This window comes from Octodon degus, unplaced genomic scaffold (assembly GCF_000260255.1).
Source record: "Octodon degus isolate 3935 unplaced genomic scaffold, OctDeg1.0 scaffold00044, whole genome shotgun sequence".
Classification (NCBI taxonomy): Eukaryota; Metazoa; Chordata; class Mammalia; order Rodentia; family Octodontidae; genus Octodon; species Octodon degus.
In genome coordinates, this window is record NW_004524620.1 from 834,059 (window position 1) to 842,615 (window position 8,557).

At 38.2% G+C, this 8,557-nt stretch overlaps 1 protein-coding gene across 5 annotated transcripts in view; it reads left to right on the forward strand.

Moving 5' to 3' along the window:
* The window catches only part of Kdm4c (lysine demethylase 4C), a 461,014-nt gene that overhangs the window by 441,716 nt on the left and 10,741 nt on the right, over window positions 1–8,557 (forward strand). The gene's annotated exons all lie outside the window — the stretch shown is intronic.

Genomic DNA, 8,557 nt, shown 5'->3' on the forward strand with positions numbered 1-8,557 from the left:
AAATTGTGGTATTGGATATTAGATTTTTCATGTCCATTAAGATTTGCTTTATATAGTTGGGTGCTCCTGTGTTTGGTGCATACGTTTTTATGAGTGTTACCTCCTCCTCTTGAATTTTTCCCCTAACCAGTATATAGTGACCTTCTTTATTTCGCTTGATCATTGTTGGTTTGAAGTTGAGACTGTCTGAGAATAGAATTGCTACCCCTGCTTTTTTCTGAGGTGCTGGGGCTTTGTAGTATTTTGTTCCATCCTTTGACTTTTAGCCTATGAATGTGTTTATGAGTTAAATGTGTTTCTTGTATACAGCATATTGTTGGATTTAAAATTTTATTTGTATTATACTTTCTTCATTTCAAAGTGAAAAAAATAGAAAATACCAGACAAAATAGTACTCCTATAATATCTTAAATGTGGGGAGTAGACTTAAATCTACATTTTAAATTTTTAGATCAATGTTTTCAAGGTCATATTTGAAACTGCAACGTGTTTGGGTTTTTTCCAAAAAATAAGAAGAGGAAAGTAAAGAAGTAGTTTCTGTAGTAGCGCAGTGGAAATTAATGAAGAGATGTTTACTAGAGGAGAAATTAAACTTTGAATTTTCCATCTTAACTTTAATTTTTTTCCTTAGTATTTATCTCAGTTTGATAACATCTATTGAACCTTAAGTTTCTTGAAAATAAAGACGATATATGTTTTGTGTTATTGTCCTGTACCTAGCTCTCAGCACAAAGCCTTATTTATACTGCAAAGAGAGGATAATAAGTAGCTATTGAAGTAAAGACTAAATAAATCACTATCAGTAGCCATCACATTCAGGCATTAAATTCGTTGCCCCGTCAACTTTCATATGTCACATATTAAAGTTCGTTGTGAATGGAAAGAACTGTTTCTAAATTTGAGTTCAAGTTCATATTGGAAGTTCCATATCCTTGCCACACAAAGAATACTTAGCCTTTATAGCAACCATGCTATAGCAAGTAGGCCCCAGGAAAATCTAAAAGCTTTTGTTGTTTCACTCCTATGTGAGATTTTTGTTTTCAGCGAAACATCTCTGGCCTTACAAGATCTGTAGTCACTGGTTTGGGTGAAGTGAATTGTTGTGTGCTATGTCATGGCAGGTGAGACTGTCCTGGCAGGAAGGGTCAGGGGCCACAGCACTACGGCTCTGACTACCACTTGTACCTGCCTGGTGGTAAGGTGCTGTCCAGCAGACCTCTGGTGAAAAGTTTAGCCTCAAACTGTGAGTTTCTGTGACATTGTTTCTAAGTCACAGGTAATGATGAAGCAACTTTCATTTAACAGAAAAGATAAATAAGGAAAACAAAATACCTATTCATTGTTGACCTTTCCATTTTTGTTTAAGATGACAGTCCAGCTGTCTATGATGAAAAATTTTGAACTTGCAATCTTTCTTTGCTCTAACTTCATTTTGACCTCAAATCTAGATGCCGTGCCCCCAAGTATGGTATAGTCAGGTTGCTGTACGAATGTTTCATAAATGCTCAGACATTTCCAGAGCTGATCCTTCCTGTAGCACTTTATAAGCACTGCTGTCTTCATACTCTTTCTGAAATACATGCTAGAAGCATGGCTTCCTGAGGCAAATAGTACACAGGGAGCTGCCTGTTTACTGGCCACTTTACATCAGCTTCACCTCTCTGCCGCTCCAGGGTAGACATGGGTTTGGTGGTGCAGCCTAGAAAATGTGGGGGCCCATATCACTGAAGAGTTTGTGTCTGTACTTGCACATAGGCTTTAAATTATTTTGACAGTAAAGTGAGCTTAGATTATTATAGATGATATTATATATATATATATATATACACACACAAATGTATGTGTTCATTATAAGTCAGTACTATTATGGCTGAGTGGTACTGCCTTCATTTTTCTGTTTCCCTTTTTGTACCATATAGGAAACAGGTTAGTTGCTTTTGATGAAGGAGAGAAACAATGACATATACTCTTAATAATCAAACTTGATTAATTATAAAGAAATGATTTATTTAGGTAATAGATTTTGCTTTTATAAATACATTGTAAGTTAAAATTATAATAGTTAACTAAATTAGATTTTGAAGAAAAGAAGCAAAGGGAGAAGAGTGGTACAGAGAAAGAATAGGATTAGTGCATTACCCCTTTAGTCTCTAGCCTTTCTGTAGTCAGAGTGTGCTGTGCTAACAAGTGAGTGAAAAGCGTGGGTATTATGGCTGCTGTGACTTTTGATGGCATGCGTGGTTCTGCAAGTCAGCTGCCCTACACTTGATTTCTCATCTTTATAAAATAAAGGACGTTTGGGACGTCTTCTCTGTGTTAAACGTTTTATCCAATACCGTTAAAGAGCTTTACTTGTACATTGTTTTTTCTAAATGTAATAATATTACAATATGTCGAGTGGTGTCACATACATGATTTTCAGATCAAAGGAAATTTCCACCAGACTAAAAGCAGGTGGAAAACTGCCTTCTAAGGATTCAGGGAATCAGAAGAAATAGGTAAAACTATGTGTATTTTTAGTAGTGTGTACATAGAGATACATTAGTAGGTTACTGTTAAAATATGATTCCTGAATTTGCCCTGTCTAGCCTTTAATTAAAAGTACTCTGACCCAGTGATTCCTTCCTGTGTTACAACAGCATCTAGTGGGGGGAGGGCGAGCAGATAAAATTGAATCTTCTACAACAGCTTATCATATTGCTTTCATAAAGTGGTGGCCAGGACAAGTCCAGCATTAGTCCTTACATCCTCAGCAGCTAGTGCCTGCAGTCCTGCTGAAAAGGGACTCTAGGGGACTCGGCGAAGGCACAGGGCTGTGAGCACCATTTGTACTGGGGAGGTTCTGCAGTGGTACATCTCGTCACACAAACTTCATCCTAGGATTTGGCCCTCTGACTTTTCTTTTTATTAGGTATTTTCTCCCCTTCTTAGTCAAGGAATTTTGAAATGATAATTCTATTCTATATGAAATAGAACATTTTACATTTTAACGTTTATTTCCATACTAGTCAACCCATTCTTATATTTTTTAATTCTTTATGCTATTCCCTGTCAATAGTTAATATTTCTACAGGGTTTTATGTTTATTTTGTGTTGTGTTGCATTTTAGCTTTGTTTTTGTTTGCAGGAAGTTGGAAGATGCAACAATCTGACCAATATCCTAAGAGTGTGTTCTTTCTAGGTGAAAGAAATCTAAGGAGAACTGAGACGTTTATGTGGTGTTTAAGTCCTTTTCCTTATTCAAGGGCAGGGTCCTGATAGAGTTGTGGAAGGCTGGTGCTCCTTGTAGAGCCCTTTACTTTTATAGACAGAGTTCAGCAAGGCCAGGTCACTGATAAGCCACATCTCAGTAAGTAGGTACCTATATGTAGTGATACATCAGTAAGTAGCATTCATAGCATCTCCCCCCACCTTCTTCCTCAAAAAAAAAAAAAAAAAAAAAAGAAAAAAGAAAACTTAACTGTAATAGTTACTCTGTATTAAGTAGGCATTCTTTTCTGTGACTATATATTAGGCATAATAGGGCCCAGGCATTGTTCTGGACCTTTCAGATATGCTGGTGAGAAATAAAATTGATTGTGTTTTAATTTTTTGTCCTTCATAGACTTTAGAATCTAGTGAGAGAATAACATATGACAGACAGTCACACTATTAAAACTCACTTCAAATTAAGATTAGAATAATAGAAATATGGTCCTATAAGAAGATGTAACTAAAAAGATCTTATATAGATGGGCAATCTGGCTGACTTATAATGACTTGCAAAACGAGTTAACTAGGCCAAGGTCAGCAGGAGATTATTCCAGGGAAGGGAAAAACATCTATGGAAGAAGAGAGATGGTGAGCCTGGAGAAGGAGTGCCCTGGGCAGATGGTTGGGATCACATTGGTAGTCTTGAGCGCATGTCAACCGTGAGAGACTTGTTACGAGACATCTTCATTGAAGGGGAAGAACTGGAGTGTGCACCAGAGCAGTTAGTTGCTGGGAGGCCAGTTAGGAGAACACTGCAGCCCGTCAGAGGAAGCTGATGGCACTTATATGCTGGGGGCAGTGGAAAGATCTAAAATACACAAAGGAAGCAAAGTTTGGAATGTCTGGCAATAGACTGACAGAGGGCGCTAAGTAAAGAAAAAGTTAATGAAGATCACTCTGAGGGTCTGGTTTGCTACGCCAAGTGAAAGTTGAGACTTCTCCTACGGAAGTTTGGAGGAAACCATGTTGCAAAGACAAGATAATAGACCAGATTGGACTATGTTGGAATTTCTTTCTCTTAGCTCCCTTTCCCCATCTAGTGTAGTTGCTGTTATTTAGTAAGGTCAGCCCAAGACCCTGGTTTGCCAAGCATTGTTTGTTAGTAGTTGTTACTTTCTTGATGTCTTCCTCCCAGTCTGATTATAAAAGCTAGTCTCAGCTATTCCAGTTACATCTTGCCCCTGCCAACCCCACTTTAGATGCCCATGTTCCTTGAGGTTCCCCTGCTTTGGTGTTTGGTTCCCAAGTCTTACCATATGCAAGTCTACAGCCATTCAGATCCATTAGTGTCTGTTTTAAGAAAGTAGCTGAGAATGCTAACAAACCTTATTAGGTTTTTTTTTTGTTGTTGTTGTTGCTTCTATTGTTAGAATAACAAAAGATTGTATCACAAAGTCTTAATTGACTGACTACTCAATATTAATTGACCAAGTTAGATGTTAGCCAGAGTTAGGCTTTAAATAGAGACTAATATCTGGCATGAAAAGAACAGAGAAGTTCCAACTTTAAAGGTTCATTAATTATCAGAAAAAAAGCCATGTTATTATCCTGCAGGTAATTCTGAACCAGGCTTAGTTACTTGTCTCTTGGTGAGATAAAATACCTGACTCCCAAAATTAAGGAAGAAAAGGTTTATTTAGCTCACAGTGTGTGAGGGTTTCAGTCTATAATCATTTGGCTCCAAGGCAGGTTGTCGAGACACAGGGGCAACCCCTCAAGGTGGTCACAGCAAAAGCAAGAGTAAAAAGGGAACCTGGGAGCCTCTTTGCCTCCCTTATATTGTAAGCAAGCTACCATCCCCCAGGGCAGGTAGGGCACCCTCTCTCTGCCCTACTCTTGCACAGGATGTGGATGTTTACAAAGTAAAGACCATGGATCTGGGATATAGCTCAAAAGCACAGCACCTGCCTGGCAAGTACAAGGCTGTGAAATCAATTTCCAGTACCAAAAACCAAAAAACAAACAACAAAAAAATAAGGACCCTAAACCCTGCTGAGTTAAACCATTACACAGACAGTCCAGGCTTGAGTACATTTGCAAAATTCAATTCACGGCCCTCCTTTTATGTGTTTTTAATCCTTTGTGGATTAAAAGCCCTTGTTTGGTTAAATCGGGCAGTAGTGTGTTATCTACATATCATTTTCATTTTTATTGTCTGCGAATCTACAAATAGCTAAATGCTCCATAATTTCACATTAAGTTTATTTAGCTTTGACAGTCTTTTGACAATACAAGAATTGCTGGGGAATTTCTGACTTCACTTTAAGGGTAATAGTGTTTGGTAAATAGATGGATTCATTGTTCTGTCCTCAACTATCCTATTTATCTGTCTACTCTTTATGACAGAATAGTCTGTTGAAATTTGCCGGTGATAATTACATAGTCTGTTCTTTATAAGACAGACTGTTATGAACATGATTGGTTTATGTATTTGCAATTACTCTGAAAGGAAGGCCATGTTACTCCACAGGGATAGAAACAGCAGCTGACGTTATTGTTTGGAGCCGCTCACACTTATTTGTTATACTCACCAACACATGTACAACTTCAAGGCAGTTCTGGATTACTTTCTTCAGGACTTCTGTTTCTGGACTTAACATCTTGCAAACTGAGTTTTCTTTTAATCATATTCTCACAGTTTCTTTGATTTGCCCTCACCCGATCCTGAATCTTCTTAATGTGCTATTGAAAATCCTCCCCACTTGTGTGGAACATGGTGATGTACATGCCTGTAATCCTGGCACTGGAGCAGCTGTGGCACAGGGAGGGCCTCAAGCTCGGGGCCAGCCTGGGTGACATGGTGAGTGCAAGGCCGGCCCAAACTGCGCAGCAAGACCTTGTCCCAAAAACTGACAGCAAAAATTTTAAAAAATAATTATATCCTTTCCAGTTGTGATTCTTTTCTCAAAATCCTGCACTGTGGGCTGGGAAAGGAAAAGTTAAATTCTTACTGGTTCTTGGTGAGTCGTTGTTCACTGGCACTCTCTCAGATGAAGCCAGTAGCCCAGGAATGGCTTGGACTTTGCCTGTTCTGCCCAGGGGAAGCGGTGGTGGTCTGTAAGTCCTGAAATAAGGCCTGACCCAGCCGTCTAGGGGAGCCCTTGCTATGGCGTGCTGGGTTAGATGGGTCATCTGGCATTGACAGTTTGTTTGGGCGCACAGCCCACACTACCAGACATGGCATGTTATTTTGTATATTGCAGTTTCTTTTGGAAACAACGGAACTAAGCTATTTTTAGGCCCCAGCCCAGGAGTAATTAGCACTTGACATATTTTTCTACATACTATGATGTCTTTTTGCACTTGTACATTTTAGCACAAAAGCTTTGTAAAAAGCTGTTTCCACAGCATGAGGCTGGGACCTACACCCGTCTCCCTCATCCTTTGTATGCTTTTTGTTTCACACATAGCTGCATCATCCAGTTGATAAAAGTTAAAAACACCTTCGATGCACCTCAATATTGTACAGTGCTGCTACATTAGCAGGTCTTTTTAAGTGTTGATCCAGAGGGATCCCTTTCATTGAGTAAAGAGAAAGCTGACATTTTAAACAGCTAAAGAAGTACAGCCAGAGAGTGGCTGTGAATAGATTAAGAGAAAAGCTGACTGTGTCTATGTCTGTTTCCAGTGCTGTGGGAAAGAATAAGACTGATAGATAGACGGGGGCCTAAGAAATGTAGAAACCTTAGTCCCAGCCCTCCCATATTTCCTCTGAGGCACAGACTGGCTATTGAATGGAGAATCTTGGCCAAGACATCTTTTGCCTGGAAGATGTGAGTCACTGTTGCTCAGTTCAGGGTTGGTACATAGGTCAGACAGGTTGAGAGACAATGTGCCAGTGTCCTTCCCCTCTTCCTGGCTCATTGGAGCCATCCTCAGAGTCCCACCCACTGGAGAAGTTTCCTCTATTATGACAGTGGCGGTTGCTTGTCAAATCCATTGTGGGACACTGTAATTGACAAGTGGTGCACCTTAGCTTTTGCTACAATAATCAGCAAAGCAATGGTGGCTCTATGTGAAATCTGTTCTTTGCAGCACCTAAAAGTCAGTCTTGTTTCTTATTCTCTAGAGCAAAACTGAATAAATCTATTCTTTTTGCCAGTTCCAGCTCTTTGTGTATTTGTAGAGAACTTTCATGTCCCTCCTAAAGGCTTCTCAAACCCAAACAAAGCAGTCCTCATTCTTGAGTCATGGGGGAAAATGACTTAATGACCATAAGTGGTTTTCTGAATGCTTTTCCTCCAGGACACTCTCAGGATGAAATTTTTGGGGCAGTGTCCCATTTGAAATGCTGCTCTCAGGTGTGAAAACACTGTGCCCAAATGCCACATGGCCAGTGCCAGCTTCGTGATTCTTTGTGTCCGTGTTCTATACATTGAACACAATGAGTAAAGGTAGAAAGAAGGTGAAATGAATTATTTATGCAATTATTAAAATCAGGTTTTCATAGACTATTTAGTGGTGCAATATCATAAATGAAAAATCTGCTTCAATATTGTATGTATCATATGCTCTCAATTATGTGTAAAACAGAAATATGCAAAAGAAAAACCTCAAAGGAAATATATCAAAATCTTACTGATTATCTTTGAAGTATATAACCTTAGATTTTTATTATTTTCAACTTTATCACCTCATAGTTTCTGCATGAACATGTTTAATTTTCTCTCTCTCTCTCTCTCTCTCTATATATATATATATATATATATATTTTTTTTTTTTTAATCTCCTTAGAATGTGTGTCCTTCCCCTTTTTCCCAACTCACCTATTCTGGGTCCTTTCCATTCTCTTGTTGTCAGAATTTCATTTTAGATCCCTCCCCTCTTGAGGCATCATGGTGCTCGCAGGATAGCTATATAGTGTATTAATCTCCACTAAGTGTTTCTGGCTTTATCTATCCTGTGGTCCTCAGGGTTCTTACTCATTTTTTTTAAATTTAATAATTTAATGTCTCCATTTTCCTCCAGAGAGGTACCTGAAGTAAAAGTCCCCATCAGCTTTATGTATTTATTTATTTATTTTTCAACATCAATTATTTTTATTTTAAATAAAGAAAAATATAAAAACAGTGGTACAAAATCTCAATACAAGATTTTAGGAGAGTAACAATGGTTAGTACATTGTGTATTGTTATTGCCAAAGCAGTTTCTCATACTATAAGATATAGGCAAGAAATAATAAGCAAATAACATAGGTACAAACCTTTTTTTTTTAAGTCAACAGAAAATGGAAATATACTTTTTAAAGTTTCTAATACTAGGAGAAGATATCATACAATGTTTTTTAAATAAATTGTAAGTCAAA